Consider the following 20466-nt stretch of genomic DNA (forward strand, 5'->3'; position numbering starts at 1 on the left):
TACACATTTATTTTAATACACAACATATTAACAAATAGCCTATATTTGACTTTTGAAAATCAAGCTATTTTTTTATTTAATATTTTTACTGAACTGGTTTTGATGCACAAGTTTTTTTATTGTCTTTTATAACTAAAATCTTTTTATTTTAAATCATGAAAATGTTTTTTTACACCTTAGCAGATTTTGTATAGGATATTTATACAGTCATAGGCGTTTACTAATTTTAAGACTTTTCCATAAAATTCTCTGACATTTCCATGACCATGGGAACCCTGTCTAAATGTAGGCCTTATGAAGAGTTTTTAGGGGTTTTGTAATGCATTTGTAACTGGCATTGACATACACTTCCTATGCCATGGATTATAATGAAGGCCATTTAACTGCTTGTTTGTTATGGTACGCCTATCAAAGTATTTTCTGGACCTTTAATACACTGCGTACTGTGTAAATAGTGGCCTACTATGATATATTAGCCTACTATTTTATCCACGACATTATAAAAATAAAAGTGTTAAGTAAAAATGGGTAGCCTACAATTATTTTACCATTGCCAGCATCAACTTCAGAAAACTATCATCACATAGACCCGAGGTCTCTAGTGCTAGAGATGAGTTTGCTCACCTCCTCTGCTGTCTCCCTAATCCCAACAGCATTCCAACACTCCAGACGATCAGCGAACGCGTCGCGTCGCGTCGGGATTCCTGAGGATTACCCGGCGTGCCCCGCGGGAAAGATGGCGCTGAACGGGAGAAGATGGAGATAAACTTTATCTGAAATCTGGAAGAGCGGTTATCCACACCTGCGATCCGTGGTAACACTTCAACTCCTCAACGAGCGACACCGGCGAGAGGACGCAGGATCGACGCTCGCTCTCGGCGGCGCGAGCGGAGCGATTTGAGCGGCCGTTAGCCAAGAGTGTTAGCCAGCGAGGAGAAGAAGGAAAAGCGGGCAAAGTTTATTCAGTTTGAGCAAGAGTCGAGACTGATCTACGCGGAACTCTGGGTTTAACTGCGGAAAATTCACTAGTGGCAGCAGGTAAGAAGTTCATGAATATATACCATCGTAAGAGTAGTTAATTTTGCTCATGTGACGTTACTATCAAATCTTATTTTCATATATTGTTGATAAACGCGGCCAGTCGCCGTTGAGATGAACTGATAAACACACCCTGTATAGTGCTGTGTTTAATCTCAACATCAAGCCAGACCTGTAAAATGCTTCCCGATCTACATATCCTCAAGGCACTGATCGAATAGCAGATTAGAGAAGGTTACTATTCTTAAAAGTGTCGATGTCAGGTGTTTTACGCGGATTTATTCAGTCATGGCCACGGACAGGCGAAAATAATCCCTTCGGCAATACAATCTGTGTAATGTGTGTTCTCCCTTCACATGGTTCGTGATTTAAACATACACATTTTTAATTTTTAAATGCCTTTTTGCTGTTCTGATCAGATATACTCATTATTAACAGATCCGGTTGTGCAACCGATCCTGTTACGCGGTCTTCTTTAATAACTCGACCGTTTAGCGGCTTGATCTATGATGATGTCCTAAAGCGATGGGGATTAACGTTTTATTCACGTGTCCTAACATGAAATAGTATAACTTGGCGGAATGCTACTAGGAGGAAAAAACGATGCGATATTTCGACGCATAGGCTACTCTGAGTTTATGCTGAAATAACTCGTCCATCATGGACACACACACACACACAGGTAACCTGCGGTTATCAACCCTCCGGCTGTCACGAGCCTTACATCTTGCTTGACGATTAATTGTCATACAAATAATTGCGATTGATGATTTAATTGTGTGGCTTGCTTGTTAATGTCGCTTGCAGCTTCAGGAAGTCATTTATTCACATCATTCTAGGTTTTTAATTAAAGTTTCCATGAAATATTTTTTTTTTGGTGGGTTGGTATTTAAATATGATAGCATATCGGTTATCTATAAGCCATTGTGCTCCAAAACAATGACAAAATTTGCTTTTTTAGAAGATGTAAGCATTCAAAACTTAGTCTCTCACTTCCACCAATATGGATAAATGGTTTTGATGACATCACTTTGCACATCAGATTTTCTGTCCAATCAAATGCTCTCTAGAATATGAAGCCCCACCCCCTACATTATAACCAGGGCTTGACATTAGGTGTGTTCGACATCGGCTGCGGCTGGATGCATGCGATCGGCAAGAGTAGCCGAGTGCAGGCGGGGAGGAGCTGCAAACGGAGACGTGAAGTCGGACACTTTCTGCTTCCCGTGGTGACGCTTGCACTGCGTTTGCAAACTTTATCACAGCTGAAGTTAAATAAATGCAATATTTCTCAAATACACAGATGTTTCAAATGATATTTTCATTCAATACTTTATGTACTGTTTAATAAAGCGTCTATTTGGACAAGATTAATGTTCAACATATAAACATACACTATCAATGAAGTGTTGTCCGCGGTTTTTATCAGTTTTAGTTTGATAAACATGATGATATAACAAATCGTGGCTACACGAAAAGAGGTTTTACTGTTATAAATAAATAATTTGGAGCATTAGCATAACGTAAGGTTTTAGAATAAACACGAAACGCACGTGTTTGCTGTCATGCGGTGAATCGGCCAATCGTGGATCAGCTGTGTCGTCATCAGAGCTCTTGCATCCACCTGCAGTCCCCCTTGAGAATCTGCAGCGGCTGCATCAGCCGGCTACTCTCGAATCGCTCTCGCGGTACTTTGTTGACATACGTCACAGACACGTGAAGTCGGCGCTGTCTCAAGTCGGACAACATTTCTAACCGGCATGCAGTGCTTCAAGTCAGCCGCCGATCGGTCTGCGCATCGCTAGGTGAAGTCGAACAAGCCTAATAACACCCGCCAAATGCGGACCCGTAGATTTCAGCTGTGGCGGGTACGGCAGCCACTCCCACTAGCCACTTTGGCTGGTTGAATATAATTTACAGCTAAATGAAATGCCAAGACTGTCGTATCACAAAATTGGCTACCATTCAACTACAATTCTTTATACTTAGTGAAGGCGAGATAGGCGGAATCGCGCTGAATGACACACAACAAAACCGCTCTCTCGCGTGCGTGCTCTCTCTCTCTCTCTCTCTCGTGCGCACTCTGTCGCACGCGTGATCAGTTCTCAAATACACGCGCACACTGATGTCAAAATGTCCATCGCATGAACACTGTCAGTTATGGCTTAAGTGTACGTAAACAGGTGGGTAATAACTGGATATGTGTCACAAATATTACATCCATGCATTCAGCAGCCCAATTAAATACCTGTCTGTCATTAATGTTAATCAAACAACTACAGATGTTAAATAAATAAATAGGTATTAGTATCTGAATTTTTATTTTGTTTATATTAACTATTGTTTTTGTAATTTGCTTAGGGTATTTTTTTAAATTATATATATATATATATATCCTAACTAAAATAACTCATAGCCTATCATATTACATTTCTCACATGAACCTATTATATTCTATTATAATCTATTATATTGCCCACCCCTTGCCCACCTGCACATTCCAGCTGATATATAATGTTGTCTTGATTTGGGGGGGTCACTTTGCATTTGAAAGTTTGAAAGGGTTTTAAATCTTCTAAATCAAGTAAAATGATTCAAAGTCAAATAATTTACACATGCCAAAGTCAACTTTAAACATATACAATGTAATTTCCAAATAGCAAAATTGTGGCCAGTGAAAATGCTGAGTGGCTAGTAACTTTGGAAAACCACTAGCCACGGTGGCTGGTGAGCAAAAAAGTTAATGTCAACCCCTGATTATAACTGTGCTGCGTTCCAGTTCATTTTTAATATGCCCTTCACTCGCGAACTTCCCTCCGTGTCGTTCACTCAGATGTGCGCCATTGCTTGCGTTGCATGCGTGTCCACTACAGGCGGAACCTTTGCAATGGACTGAACTGGAACGCCCTAAGCCCTTGATCTCTTGGAATCCATTATGGAGTGTATTTATTATTTTTTTCCCTTTATGGAATTGTTTAATGCAACATTCTATATGTATATGTGTATTTAGATTGTTTTAAATGTTTTGAAAAATATTTTAAATATCATAGAGTTGTTTGTGGTGGGGTAAATTAAACGCGATATGCGGTGACGTCACAATCGCGTTGCATTGTGGTATATGAAGCTGCCTGAAGTGTACATGTGATGTAGACTCGCTCCCTCGGTCAAAATCAAGAGAGCAAGGGTCTGTCCGTATAAACTTTCCTTGTCCACTTCATGAAGTGGAACGCACTTCAAAATGGTGGCGGGGATTCCCCCGAGGGGAAGTGCTTAGGGAAGCTCACAAGTGCGTGTCTAAAAGTGGAGTGGAACGCAGCACTGGACTCTGAAGCTGGGGCTGAAAATGGTCACTTGTTCACACATTTACTGTTTTCTACATGGTGAATGGCACATAGTGCGCTAGGGGATTTATCAGACAGTGTAAATATGCTTTCCATTGGAGTGAATAAAGTCTGGTTTAGTGTCACGTGAAGCGTGCGCACAATCTGGTCTAGTCCAGAGTCTCAAAAGCTCAGAGCGGATCATATGTCGCAGACCAGAATAACATATCAGACACATTTAAATTCTGTACAGAATGCTGTATTTTAAAGCAATATGGAGGAGAAACGGTTAGAGATTAGGAGGAAACTGCGGCTTTACAGAGATCAGCAGCTCGGGCTGAGCTGTGATATAAACTTAACGCTATTGCATCCACTTGTGGTCATCTTTTAATTCATTTGTGACAAAGCCAACCTAAATAGTATATTTTATTATTAACATATTTCTGCCATAATGGTTTACTTTAACGTGTAATTTTAAAGGGACAGTGTATCAAAAAACGTATTGTAGTTCCAAACTTAAAATACTTTTAAAGGGTTAGTTCACCCAAAAATGAAAATTCTCTCATTAATTACTCACCTTCATGTCGTTCGACACCCGTAAGACCTCCGTTCATCTTTGGAAGACAGATGAAGATATTTTTGTTGAGATCCGATGGCTCAGAAAGGCCTTCATTGACACCAATGTCATTTCCTCTCTCAAGACCCATAAAGGCACTAAAGACGTCGTTACAAAGCCCATCTCACTACAGCGGCTCTACTATCATTTTATGAAGACACAAGAATAGTTTTTGTGCGCAAAAAACAACAACTAAATAACGACTTATATAAGTGATTGATAGGTGATGGGCCGATTTGAAAACAAAGATTCGAACGGTTATGAAGTGAATCGATTCAGGATTCGGATCGCCAATGTCACGTGATATCAGCAGTTTGACACGTGATCCGAATCATGAATCAATACGCTGATTCATAACCGTTCGAATCTTTGTTTTGATATCGGCCCATCACTATAAAAGTCGTTATTTAGTTTTTTTAACTATTCTCATCGCTTCATAGGAAATGACATTGGTGTCAATGAAGGCCTTTCTGAGCCATCGGATCTCAACACTAATATCTTCATTTGTGTTCTGAAGATGAACGGAGGTCTGACGGGTGTCGGAATGACATGAGGGTGAGTAATTAATAAGAAAAGATCAAAGAACGGCAAAAAAGTAAGATGTGTTTGGAGTTTTGCCGACTGGATACGGCAAAAGTTTAATCTGTCTACTAACGCCACTTCACCTTCTTCATTGCTCTGGTTGGTTGTAGCGCTATCCTATCGCATGCAGAGGGAGTTTGAAGGACCAAACCGTTTATCCCGCCTCTCTGATTGAGCCCTGTCTATGATGAGTTTCCAGACCAAACATCTTGATGTGGGTCTGGCTTGTCAGGCTAAGTTTGACGTATAATGGTCAAAAAACATTTTCCATTACATAAACATTGAAATGAAGTGAAACCAGAGCGCTTTGCGTTCACTTGTAGACTTGTTGATACATCAGCATTTAAAAATGTATGTAGCCAGATGCAAATCTTTTTTTGGCCGTGTACATTGTGTTCAAACACAGAATGACATCATTTTATTTCATGGCAGATATACAGTATACATCTGTAGCATATTTACTGTAGCAAAGTGAGTGCGCACAAATCACAAATCGTTATCACAAATACCTATTTAACTCAATAGCAGTGTAGCGCAAATTTTTGATCAATGTACTTTTTGTGATCAATATTATCAATCTTTAAATATTCTAAAAATGTGTTATGATCTGTGCCATTTAAGAAATACAACTGAAGTTCATATCTACTTATAGTAAAAGTAATCAAAAATGGTTTATTTGGTCGAGTTGTATGAGTGTCTTGAATATATATGCGGTAAAATGCTATCTTTAGAGTTCATCTGGTTTAATTGTATGCGATAATGTTCAGTTTTACAGTTTTGCAACGTAATGCACAGGTCTATTTCAGTAGCTGTAGTGTTGATATAAGGTTGGAGCGTCACTAATCCAGCTCTGTTTAAAGTAGATCAGCATCCTAATGTCATTGACTTCTCTGACGCTGTCTCAATCCTGGTGAGCTGCCTACCTGGACAGCATGTTTCGGGCAGTGTAGGGTTGTTAGGGTCACTTCTGCGCACAGAAGTGAATGGGCAAGACGCTTCTGTTTGCATATTACTCAAAGTACTACCATGCTAGCGTTGGTCCTCTTTTTGTTAGTGTAGGCAGCTCACTAGTGTGAGACAAAGTCTCTGTGTTGGATGCCTCTCAGGGGAGGTCGAATGAACCGCAGTGTTTCAGTGTGTAATGCTTGCTTGATATGACAGCCTAGCTGCTCCCATACCTCCTCCCTTTTTATTGAGTGCACTTAAAGTGAGTTGATAAGTCATACATGCCTCAGCATTACTTACAGATGGGTTATGTCGATAAACAATTAGCAAAGTGCCGTTTGTTAAGAGCTGAACATGCTGCTGATCAGGGTTAAATGTTGGTCTTTATTGGGATTGTACAACTAGCTAATTCAATGTAATTCTGGATATTGCAAATTTCATCTGGTCAATCCCGGGTTATTAATAATTGGTGTTATGGCTCCAGAAGATTAAATGTTGATGTTAAAGGGCTCTAGACTCATTCTTCTCACTGGTCTCTCTGGTGCGACTGTCTTTCTCAGTTGGTCGCACAAATGTAAAGTTTTGTGGCACCCTTGTTTTTATATTAATCATAATGACCTTGTATGTTGATTAGGGCTGGGCGATACAACGATAACGATAATTATCACAATATAATTTTCCTCGATAAAACGATAACAACAGGTCGATAAATTCTCGATATACGCGCTATGCGTAATGCTGCGCATGCGTATTGCAGACTGGGCTTCTGGGTGCTGCACGTGGTGATGTTTACAGTCTGTGGCTGACAAGCTTGGAGGATCGGAGTTAAGTGGAGCGATTAAAAATGAGCAATAGTGAAGAAAATGCAGCGCTCACGACCAGCTCGGAGGACACGGATATCGTTGACAAGTTAGTTCGCTCAACTTCAGTGGTTTGGAGATATTTTGGCGATCCCATCCGACATAAAACAGAGCGACGTGCGTGGGCTGCTTATCATAGGTTCACGTTCACCACACGGAATTTAATTATTAAACTGTCGTGTTTCTTCAAAGTTCTTCCATATAACATTGAGCCCAACACAGCGGTGAATCTACATTAACTACATTCACACACCGGCTTATTATCTTTTTAGTTGTAGTGGGTGACTTACAACAAGCTAACGTTACCAAACTATAATCACTAAAACATCGGACTTGTACATCGCTATCATAATTGTTTGTCTTTGGTGATGTATTCATGACTCCGCATCGCCTGTATCAAAAGAGAAATAATGTCATCTTGTTGATGTGTCGTTTTATTGATTTATATGCTGGTTTTGCGTTGATGTAAAGTTTGACATGACTAAAAGCTTGATGCAAAATATTTTAATCTGAACATTGCTTCCTACAGGCATAAATGTAAAAGAAAAATAATAATAAAATATTATCACATATAACATACTGTATAACAAAAGTATTATTGCCATGGGTGTTATTATTTTATTAAAGTAATATTTCCATGACGACACGTGATCCACTTCACCACAGTGACAATAGCACTGTATGGAAGATGTACTATCGCTTTTTTATTTAGTTTTTCCTTTTCTATTCAAAATATTCACAAACTTGTTGGCTGTGTCATCAGCTACCTGATATTCTGATTCTCAAATACTCGAAGTGAACATGTTTTGTTGTTGAAAAATATAATTTTGTTAGTTAATCTATAATGCGCGATGTGTGTGTCGCCATGTTAGTTTCGCAGAGAATCTGTTCTGTCAGATTTATAACACGTGAATTCATCCACTTCTCCTGAAATACATGAAAGTAAGGGACTGGTAGTGAGTGTTTATCTGATATGAAAATATCACGTCTTCAATGGATTGTTATTGCCGCTTCTATTGACACTACTGTATATTTTACTAACTATTAATGTATTGTCTTGCTAGTACTTCTGTATTTAAATGGTTGAAATGTAAAATAAAACGTGGTTGTTAGGGCTGCACGTTTTCAAGTTTTTCATTAACCGTTAACCGAGGCCCTTAGCGGTTAATACTCGGTTAACCATACTGTGCGTCAGGGTTATTTTTAGCTTATTAATTTGACGACCGCCATCTCGGTAGTGAACGCGCCTATAGAGAGAAATGCACATCATGGATTACATAATCAGAGAGTAGCCTATTTCTTTTCGTTTTAAATTGTTAAAAGACATTTCAAGTTTCTTAAGATATATTTCATGTCTGCGAGGCGTACGCTGAGTTTCGATAAATTAGGATGAGATGCGCTTCAGTTTACGAGCAATGCGAGTGGTCGCGAGGGAAGCCTGCATGTTTAGGGCATGTAGTAAAAAATGCAGCCGAGAATGATTCACACAGCGTTTGACTCGCGCGGCTGATGAGCCTCTCCCGGCAGAGAGTTCAAGCATCTGTGAACTCGTCCCTTCAGCTCTGGCCATCTTGCTTTCAGTCCGCGATTAGCTTTTTTGTTTTCTTCATTACAGTTAAAGTAACCTCTGCTTTTCTCTAGTCATTCACAAGTTTCTCACTTCAAACTTTCTTTCTTCTGATCCGTTATGCACAGCGCGCGCGGCTCCCGCTCTGCTTCTACCCTAATGCGACTTTTAGTCCAGTGCGACGTATGTTATTTTCCTCTTCATGACGCATTTTTTGACTGATGCGACTCATACACCGGAGCGACTTATAGCCTGAAAAATGCGGTAAGCACTGCATTGCAATACTTGCATTTTGCCCCGTCACTCTCAATTTTAAAGTGCTCCCACGCTTTCTTTGCCCGCTTCATTGCCCGCTTAGAAAGCTGGTCATGACTTCCTTCTTGTGGATATTACAAATGTCTGGCAGCGCTCTTGCGGTCTCTAGGGGTGCAAACATATATTACAACTAAATTCAAAGCACGTCATTGACGCCACTTAACCGAGCAAAATGTTTCAATCGGTTAACCATGGACACCCCTAGTGGTTGTAAGTATACTGAATAGTTGTCATCACGCGTCCATCTCTGAATGATGCTTGCGCTGGCCAAAGCGTGAAAGAATTATGCACTCGCAACAATGAGACCGTGGGGAAATTTTAACTCGCACATTATCGGAAAAAAAAAGGAGTTTTTTACTGAAGCAATAAAGCTAAAGTATTAATTTAGCCAAAAAACAAAAATAGTTAAAGTAAATTTCGGTAATTAGATTTGTGTCAATTTAATTCACTTTAAGCTAAAAAACTGAAACCAAAAATAAAGTTTTGGTATTAATTTTGCTTAATCGTAATTGAAACATTAATACGGTTATGGTGCATTATGTTGTGTTCTCAGGTGATCAATTAAACCAGTTGTAATAAAGATCTCTGGCAATGAACCACCTATATGTTTTAGATAAATTTGTATGTAATTTGACAAATTTTGTACATGCGTGCAGAATTGAATCTGTACGATCTCAAAAAATATTTGGGAGCATTTGTGCGAGTGCAAATAATAGTTGAGGAGCGACCTGTTTTAATTTCACTAAATAATGCACAGCATTTTGAATGAATCAGTTAAATCAAAGATTCAATCACTTATTCTCATTCTTGAATGAATCAGTCACTTGAATCGACTCAATGACTCGCTCATTAAGATGGTCTGCTACCACCTACTAGTTTAGTTTCATTTTTTGAAGTATCGTTCTTTCCAAGTATTTTTTGTGTATTCAAAATAGCAACATCCCTATAGTATTATTATTTTCATTTAAAATGAAAGATGAAGCATACATTTAATAAGATTAGGGGGAAAAAAATGGCATTTGATAAGATTAGGGGGGGGGGAAATGTCATTTTATAAAGGTAAAAAAAATGTCATTTTATAAAGGCCCCTGGGGTAAATATCACAGATATGCAGATTTAAATAGGAAATTTTCCAGACTAGCAACTTTAGTTATTCTGACAATTAAATGACCGATTAACTTGCACATGACATGACACACACATTTAAAAAGTATATAACATAATCTATAAACATTTAAGATGCTCCACCACTGCTACCAAGTGAAGAAGTTAGTTTCGAGGCCTGCGTATCGCTCTAGGGTTTTGTTCACAGTGATATGTGTCCACACTGCTGACGTGTTTTACTTTTTGTAGTTTATCTCTGCATCTCTGATGACGATGGTTGACCGTGTCAGTGTATATTTCATGCACATGGTGCTAATGGTTACGGTCAATGATTTTGGCCCTCCAGAACTGTCGGACATTATTTCGTTTTTTCAGTTTCAACCAAATATGTTTGGTTGCTGAAATTTCTGTGCATTAGTTCCAGCAGCTGATGTTAGATGCTTATGCAGGTGTTTATCTATCTATCTGATTGATCTAGCATGAGTTATTAAATAAACTCAGCTGTGCTGATGCAGTGAACACATGGGTGAAAGGGCAGTGATCTCTTTTCCCACGTGCGTTAAAAACATCCTCTGGACCGGAGAAGCTTTCTGCATTCTCTGTCATCTGGCTCCAAACACTGGACGTGTGGGCTCTGTTAGCAACACACACACACACACACACACACACACACACACACACACACACACACACACACACACACACACACACACACACACACACACACACACACACACACACCCACCACTGGAGTGTGTGGACTCTTAAAGGCAGCCGGTGACTGGCGGATTTGTGCTAGCTGTGGTCGTATGATAGCGCGGCCCCCCCGTGGAGGTTTATCAATTAGGAAACAGCCAGTGTGAAAATGTTTGGGGAGGGATTTGTTGAAAGATTTCTCTGTCAAGTACCGCTGCGTGTAGCTGGGCTTAGCTGAAGAGATAGCAGTCTGGAGTGTTTCATTTAATTGTTGGACAATTGATGCCATAGAGTCTTCTTTCATTAAGTAAGCCGTAATGATCAGAGGCTTTCTACAGTTTCTCTCAGGTCTTGTCACCGTTTGGGGAAAAAGTGTACGGGCAGGTGTACAGTACACTCCAAGCCCAATAATACACAGCTGAAGCAGCTAATCAAGGTCTTTCTAGGCATACGAGAAACTTCCAGCAGGTGTGTTGAGGCATGTTGGAGCTAAACTCAATTTTTTCGAGTAATCTTACGAATATCTTACCTACTATGACTGATGACCAAGCCTGCAGCACCCCTCTCATAAACTAAAGCCTCCGCGCCTTGATCGCCTCAAATATTTTCCCCCCAAAGTTAGTTTATGTCATTGTAGGCAATTATCATCACGATTTCATTTCAAGTGTTTGTTTTAAAAAAAGTTTAGTTTTAGTTAGTTATTTAATGCTATAAAAACGGGTGTGTGACTTCATGATTGACAGTTGAGCTCGACGTCTTCTCTGAGTGAAGTTGTCACTGAGGCACTAAGGGACTTTTTCAGGATTTTTGGGAGCAGATTGGAGCTTTTAGCTTTAGTTTCTACATTTCCATTACTTTTTATTTCACCGACATAATGAATTGTTCTGCATCTGTGAGAGTGTGGACAGGCATTTGATATCGCGGGTGTACTTCCTGCTAGAGGTCGACCGATTAATCGGCACCAATAGCTGATTGGTGGAACAATCGGTTATCGTCAAAAATCAATACCGATAGTTTTTCCGGTTTGCGTCCATTGCGGAAGCGGCTAAGAAGGCTGCTGTCATTACACAGTAGCCTACGAGAGCTCTGAGAAGGTTCTGCTGGCATTATATAGCGCGAGAGCGGCCTCTAGAGGCCAAATAAAAAACTATCACTGTTTACATTAACACGTGAGGCTGCGCGCTTCACCGAACGCTGCACTGAGTGCGCTGACACATCTGACGCGCGTTTAAAACAGCGAAAGGGAAACGGTATGAATACAGAACACTTCAGTACATGTTGCCAAATCATTATAACGTTTTTTTTTTTGGTGACTACTAGATGCTTTAGCAGTGAAAGAACAGCAGTATGTGTACTTTACTTTGTCGTCGAGGCTGAGAGGAAATTCTAACATTAGCAGTAACATTTACCTCAAGCAGTTAAAGCGATGTAACAACTAGTGATGTAAGAAACCAGACTATATGGTCATGCATCCGACAGAAATATAAACACATCAGAAACGCATTTGATTTCAATACATATTTTGTTATTTTGATAAGTGTCAAGTGTTCTAAAAAGCAAACTGTTTGGATTTATATGAAATAACACTTAATATAATACAGTAATCCATTATAATCCATTATATACAATATTCCATTTGTAACATTAAGTAAAGTTAATACATGCTGTAGAAGTATAATTCATTGTTAGTTTTATCTATTAACCTTTTTTATGCACTATGAACTAACATGAATGATTAAGATACAATTGTATTGCTCAGCTATTATTAAAAACATTATTACAATCTTTTTGTAAATCGAACTACAGTAAGCAGATATTTTTGAACACTGGCTGGTTATGTACATGCTCAAATTCATTTTGGATCATTTTTAACCCCAAAAAAGTTACGGACAGCAGCTTTAAATCACAATCACAATTTTTATCTGAAAAATCATGTAGTGTAATATAATGAAACAAAAATCTGGTCATTTTATTTGAATTTTTAGCTTAACTCAAAATGGAGATTAAGAAAACAATTCTAAAAAGCCTCTGTGTTTTATGCCTTTTGTTTGCCTTATGACATATGTCACCGATCGTTGTCAAAAGAATTACAATATGATTTTTTTTTGGTCTGATTCTCGCATCCTTGTTACAGATTGTCACCTTCAACACACATACTCCAATCAGGGCAGGAATCTTCAGTCCCCCTCCCGCGATTGCTTTAAGAACGGTACAAAGCAAGGCTGTTGAAAATGACCTTGGCAGTCAAAATTGGTTTAGAATTTCAGATACACTCTATTCATCAGCGTTTGCCCACACACGGCAGCCTTGCACTCAGAAAAGCTACCAGACAGTCATTTTTAAAGCAAACATTTGAATGGTTTTATTATGATAACCTGAAGAGTTGTTTGCACTGTATTGGAAAGACGCACCTGTGATTTTACTTTGGCGAATCTGCATTAGGACTGCACAAATTCTTAGCTGGATTTGGTATTCACTGTAATCTCATCCAAACCTGTATGAATGATCTTTCATCAAGTTCAAAAACAAAAAGGTGTTGTATGTATAGTAACAAGTTCTTTATACTAATTTGGATTACCACGGTTATGGGACAAAATGTGAGGTTCTGATGGCCTTGAATGCAACAAGTTCTTTCTCAAAATATTTGTAGAGTTTGACATTATCACGGATTAGACTGCAAGGACTTTTTGTGCTGAGAAACGACCTACATGTTGCAGTGTTTTGGAAGCTCCTCTGGAATTCGCTCCAATGTTTTTTTTGAGCGGGAGGCGTGAGGATTGTGTGGAAACATTCCTTTGCTTGGCCGAGCTCCCGTGCTGGTGGAACGCTCCTCAGTTCTTGTGCAAATTTACCCTCAGCTCGCTCGCTCCCATTGTCAGCCTGTCAAGTCTGTTTTTATGTTTGTTGCTTGAATCCAATTATCCATGACCTGCAACAGAAGCCTGCACCTTTTCTCAGTACGACAGACACTGGTTGCTAATTCTTTCATTGCACTTTCTGTTCTCTACCTTCATCAATTTTCAAACAGTGCTTGGAGAATCGCGTTTAAAGGGAATGAGATCAGCTGTTTGCCAATAATGACCAAGTAAGCAGCTGAAATGTCTCGTAAAGGTCAGTACTTCAGAGAAGGGAGAGCGGCGTATACATGTTTTCAATTCCGAAAATCACCCTGAAATTAAATTCCTCTGCCTTAAATTGTCTTTTTCTGTCCTACTGAACCTTAAAGAATGATTTCATTCTCAGTGTTGGTGTTTATGACGTCAAAGCTGACATAAATCATCTACATGTAATCATTGCTTTAAAGGTGCACTATGTAGTATTTTTGCAGTAAAATATCCAAAAACCACTAGGCCAGTGTTATATATTTTGTTCAGTTGAGTACTTACAATATCCCAAATGTTTCAAACTATTTGTAAATTGTGAGAAAATTGCTATTTTAACCAATGAACCGGGACATTTCAGCATAGCGTTTGAGCGAGTGGCATGTCTATCGTGTCATATCTGCGCTACCCTCGGTTTTATTCTGCAGAAGCGCTTTACTCTTAGCAGTGTTAACATGTCACAGCAGCGCCGACCGAACGCACAGAGGAACGTCATAGCATCATTTTAAACACACTTAAATGCATCTAATATGATAAACAGAGCTGCTTTACCTTATAATCATGACCGGAAAAAGCAGAAGTGCAGGCACCCGGCGACTGTGTCCCGTCATAATAAAAGTCCCGGTACTCGTGAGCCGTGTGTTTGTGTAACAATCGCTCCAGCGGCCGTGTTCAGCTCCTCAACACTCGGTCCTGCTCTGCTTTACACTACAGTAACGTTAATAACCGCATCAATGAACATGATTTCTGCCCGAGTCCTATTTTCCACCGGCTGTGAGGTGAAGACCACATGTCCCAAGATGCTGCGCTCACACTTGGCTTCATCAAACTACGCCTTTGTTTAGAATAGGCGCCCTCTAGTGGACGGAAAGTCGCATAGTGCACCTTTAACATGTTTCTGCTTAAATGAAAACATGACATTTGCTAATTGCACAATCTGAGTTGTTTTAGAACTAGGGATGGTATCGGCTCCGATCCGCCATTATTAGCCCGATCGGGTATTGTTCAGACAGGATCGATCCAAATCCGATACTGTGCGTATAATATTCTGTGTTATTGTTAAGCCCCAGTGCCTCACAAAAGACACAAAAACATAAAGCATCGTCAAAGCTTCGTGCACTATATTATAAGTGTTCTGAAGCCATTCCATAGTTTAATGTGTGTACAGATGAATATTTAAGTTATTAAATTCAAGTTCACGTGAATGCTTCCCTCTGCTGCGGCTAAGGTCATTAAGAGTATTGTTGCTCCTTACCGGAAATGTTTTTTCAGACATTAGGACACCTGTTTCTAAAAACTTTGTTGTCAAACTATAACATTTCTGCAGCTCTTAGAAGTCACACAGAATCCCAATATAGAGTATCCAAGGAGTCAGACTGTTCTTTATGAGGACAACTGGCTTTTCAGGGAGCTCACGTCTCCACCATGTTCCTGTTCTTCTTCACTCGTTTCCTTTCTTACCTCTCACTTGTTTTTGCCCGCGGTGTTAAGAGAAGCCGGGAGCCGTAATCCTCGGCGCACATTGGGCCTGGCTACACACACACCAGCTGCTAGAAAGAGCTTAGCGCTCTAGATCTCACAATGGCAGGTGGCTGTAGCCCACTGCTTCACCACTTGGGTCATAAAGAGTCCCGTAGACCTTCAGACAACATCAGGTCCAAGCTTATCTACTCATTAGGGCCCAAGCCCTGAAAGGGCGAAGAGCCCTATTGTTCTTCTAAGGATTATTAGGGCCCAAGCCCTGAAAGGGCGCAGAGCCCTATTGTTCTTCTAAGGATTATTAGGGCCCAAGCCCTGAAAGGGCGAAGAGCCCTATTGTTCTTCTAAGGATTATTATTAGGGCCCAAGCCCTGAAAGGGCGCAGAGCCCTATTGTTCTTCTAAGGATTATTATTATTTATTATTATTTTTTTTACCGACTATTTGGGCATTTTTGGGGCCTTTCCCATGCTCGAAAACTCTTGAAACTTTGCACACGCATCAGAATGCGCGGCCATCAGGGCCGGGCTGAGGCTGGGACCCGGGCGTGGCAAGGAGGCTCGACAGCGCCCCCTAAAGTGGGGTCTGAAAACGTGGTCTATAAATCAAACACACTTGCACGTACATATATGAAACTCGGTACACATATAGAGCTCATCGGGCCGAACAACTTTCGTGCTCTAAGTTATATGTCAGCCCAACACGAAGTGAGCTATTATGGGTTGTTCGGAAAACGCATGCTGTGGAATTTGCGATACTCCTCCTAGACGATTGACCCGATCAGCACCAAACTCGGTCAGCATGAAGTCAAGACACTGAGGATGCTAAATTGCGAGCAACTTTCTGATATCTCAAACGGTTTGGCCGTGGCGAAGAGATGAATTTATGGCGAGAAAAGGGAAACAGGAAGTGTGTTATAACTTTTGCATACATTAATTCATTTTGATGAAACTTCAGCTGTGTGTTCGTTGTAAGAGGACGATCACATGGATATGACTTTTGTGAGTCAAAGTTATAGCGCCACCAACTGGCAGCAGGAAGTGTGTCACTTTCAAAATTGCTTTAAATCCCCATCTTATTTTCACCCGATTTACTTCAAACTTCATCAGTATAATGTCAAAACATGGCAGATATAGACATATAAATGGATTCCTGATTCTAGAAAAACTGTTGTCATGGCAACGTGTCAAAGTCTAATAATCTTTTTTGGTGTTTTTGAGACTCTTCACATGCTTGAAATTGCATGAAACTCAACACACACATCAGACATGCTGTCCAGAAGATGCAAGCAAAGTTTCAGAAATGGGCGTGGTAGAGGGGCTCAGTAGCGCCATCTTTTGTCCAAAGTGGGGGGTTAGTTTTATCTACATTCACCAAACTCGGTATATATATTGTACATTTCGAGCCGGACAACTTTCTAATTTACAGTCATTAGCTGTGACCGACAGGAAGTCAGATAATTTGGTTGGAAGATAACAAGAAGTCGAAAGCGAGCTCTGAGTTTTTACCCTCTCCTCAAAAGCGATTCATTCAATCTCCTCCAAACTCGGACAACATGAAGTAAATATACAGAAGATGCTAAAATGCGAACGGTTATTGGATATCTCAAACGGTGTTCCCGTAGCAAAAGCCTAAAAAAGACCAAATAAGCACACAAGTGCCTGGTTCATAAATAAGGCTATACTCCCACCTGCTGGTTATTCTATATATCACACTGTTTTTTGTTGTTGTTGTTTTTTCAACACTTATGCTCTCACTTAAATGACCAGTAGAGGGCAATATTGTATAAGTTTTCAAGCAAAAAACCTTGCCTCTGTGTGTGTGTGTGAATGGTTTTCTAGCCTGCTGGAGACTTAAACCTGAATGCACACAGACTCATGGGGACTTCCCAATGGGTACAAAAGCTTATAAATCAAACAGAATGAGTTCTTTTGAAAAGGTGAAAATGCAGAAAGTTTTGTGTGATGGGTAGGTTTAGGGTAGGAGCAGTGTAGGAGGACAGAATATATGGTTTGTACAGCATAAAAACCATTATGTCTATGCTGAGTCCCCAGAAAGATAGTGAACCAGACATGAGTGTGTGTGTGTGTGTGTGTGTGTGTGTGTGTGTGGAGGGGGGGGGATGGGCTGCTTTATACCTGCAGCTTACTACAGTGTGTGTGTGTGTGTGTGTGTGTGTGGAGGGGGGGGTGGGGGTATGGGCCGGTTTATACTTGCAGCGTTACAGTGTGTGTGTGTGTGTGTGTGTGTGTGTGTGTGTGTGTGTGTGTGTGTGTGTGTGAGTCACTTTCTCTCGATGGTAATAATTGAACCGTTACATAACATAGGCTAATACAAATGTAAAAAATAAGTTAAAAAAATTAAAAAATACTTTGAATTAAATACAGGTTTCCTGGACTTACAAAATATTGCCCTGCAAAAGATAACTTTGCACATATTTGAAAATGACCTATTATATCCTATTACATTAGAATTCATCTATAATTAAATTACATCATAGGTGTGGCTTGAAACTTTTCCCCACCGTTTAGACTTTACTATTATTGTTTTGCTGAAAATCATGTTTAATCTAAATCTCACTTTGCCTCTCTCTCTCTCTCTCTCTCTCTCTCTCTCTCTCTCTCTCTCTCTCTCTCTCTCTCTCTCTCTCTCTCTCTCTCTCTCTCTCTCTCTCTCTCTCTCTCTCTCTCTCTCTCTCTCTCTCTGTGTGTGTGTGTGTGTTTGTAGGGGGATGGTGCCAGCTTCATTTTGATTGTGAAAAGATTAGCTCATTGCTGTGTGCTTTGGCAAGCATTAAAGGATAAAAATATATATTATTCTGGGTTACAATAAAATTATAGAACCAGTTAATTTGTAACAATAGAAAAAACACATTTGAGTTTCCTTTTCAAACAATGAAGTTTGTGTAACCTAAAAATAAGCAGATTAATGCCTTTTATTTGTGAACGAAAATGAGAGCTAATGATATAGAATAACAAGAAGGGGGGAGTATAGCCTTAGTTAAGAACCAGGTTGGATATGTCCTTGAGAACACCGTTTTGAAGATAAAACTATTGTTATTGCAAAACAGTGTTTCCAGACAGTGAAGAAAAAAAAACTTTCTCCCACTGTTTAGATTTTTTTTTTTTTGTTTGTTTCAAATCTTGTTTCTTTCGGAATTAGACTCTGCCTCTCTGTCTGTCGTCCCCCTCCCCCCTCACTCTCCCTCTCTGAGTTTCACTCTGTTTGGGTTGTTTGTGTGTGTGTGTGTGTGTGTGTGTGTGTGTGTGTGTGTGTGTGGAGGGGGTCTCACTCTTTGTGTGTATCACCTTGTCTCTTGATTGTCATAATTTAAACCTTCATATCACAAATAACTCACTTTAGTGTGAAAAATAAGTTAAAAAAAAACAAAAAATATACTATATCTTTAATTAAAATACTGTCCTTCTGAACTTACAACATTTTGAGCTGCAAAATATACATTTGCACATAATTGAAAGTGACCCATTTTATCCTAATACATAAAAAAAAAAAAAAAATCTATATTTAAATTTCATAATAGGTGTGGCTTGTGGTCATAGGGGTACCAGCTGCTGTGATACATGTGGCATATTAGAGCAATTTTCAAATATTCTCCTGTTTAAATGCATATTGCCTGTCGTGCACATTCTCAGCGGTATAAAAACATGCTGCATGTTTTAGAGAGGTCGACTTTGACCAGTAAATATATTCAGATGACTTTGATATCGTTATTTTAAATTTAATTACATTTAAACATTTAAAAGTGGCTGTTTATAATACACTTCCATAAAATGTATGCAGGCATATTCCTCTTACCTGACACTGATATTAAAATAATTTTTGTGGTTTCTGTGATTTGGCTTTATTTTTTATTATTTTTTATTTAAAAAAATATTGAATGCCACACATATTGAAATAAAAACAAGCATGCTTTTTGCTACATAAAATTGGTGAACAATCACAAGCTACGGTAGGTCAAAAACACATAAAGAGAAGTGTAAGGATAATACAACATCAGCATTTGGAAAGTATTCTGCACTCATTTTGAAATTGACATTTGACATCATCTGACATAAAATTAATGAATAAAATGTAATTGATCTCATAGATGTGAGTGTTGTGGTTCCTGATCATAGCAGCACCAGTTGCTGCAGTTAATGAGGTGAATTAAAATGACTTCGACATAGTCCCTTTATTTATTTTTTCCCATATTAAATGCCTATTGGCCTGCTGTGCACAGTTAAGCTGATGCCACCGGGGTGGCGGTGCCCCCGGCTTGGGCCCGTCATCGCTGCTCGCAGCTTTAATTATTATTATTATCTTTTCGCCTTTTGGGCATTTTTGGGGCCCTTCCCATGCTCGAAAACTCTTGAAACTTTGCACACGCATCGGAATGCGCGGCCAACAGGGTCGGGCAGAGGCCTTTGACCCGGGCGTGGCAGGGGGGCTCAACAGCGCCCCCTTGAAAAACTGGGTCTATATAATAAACACACTTACACGTACATGTATGAAACTCGGTACACTTATAGATCTCATCGGGCCAAACAACTTCCGCACTCATAGTCATAAGCTTCGCCCAACAGGAAGTGAGCTATTATGGGTTGTTCGGAAAACGCATGCTCTGGAATTTGCGATACTCCTCCTAGACGATTCACCCGATCAGCACCAAACTCGGTCAGCCTGAAGTCAAGACACTGAGGATGCTAAATTGCGAGCAACTTTTTGATATCTCAAACGGTTTGGCCGTGGCGAAGAGACAAATTTATGGCGAGAAAAGGGAAACAGGAAGTGAGTTATAACTTTTGCGTACATTAATTCATTTTGATGAAACTTCAGCTGTGTGT

The 20466-nt window shown here is 39.7% G+C and overlaps 1 protein-coding gene across 4 annotated transcripts in view; it reads left to right on the plus strand.

Moving 5' to 3' along the window:
• Window positions 1–600: 600 nt before the first annotated feature.
• The window catches only part of tjap1 (tight junction associated protein 1 (peripheral)), a 183770-nt gene continuing 163904 nt past the window's right edge, over window positions 601–20466 (plus strand). For 2 of the 4 annotated variants that reach the window (XM_067422601.1, XM_067422602.1), the window contains exon 1: window positions 603–1038. The gene's annotated coding sequence lies outside the window, so the exon portion shown is untranslated. Of the gene's footprint in view, window positions 1039–20466 lie in introns of all 4 variants that reach the window. The other 2 variants (XM_067422605.1, XM_067422603.1) reach the window with 2 other exon arrangements.

This window comes from Pseudorasbora parva, chromosome 17 (assembly GCF_024679245.1).
Source record: "Pseudorasbora parva isolate DD20220531a chromosome 17, ASM2467924v1, whole genome shotgun sequence".
Lineage (NCBI taxonomy): Eukaryota > Metazoa > Chordata > Actinopteri > Cypriniformes > Gobionidae > Pseudorasbora > Pseudorasbora parva.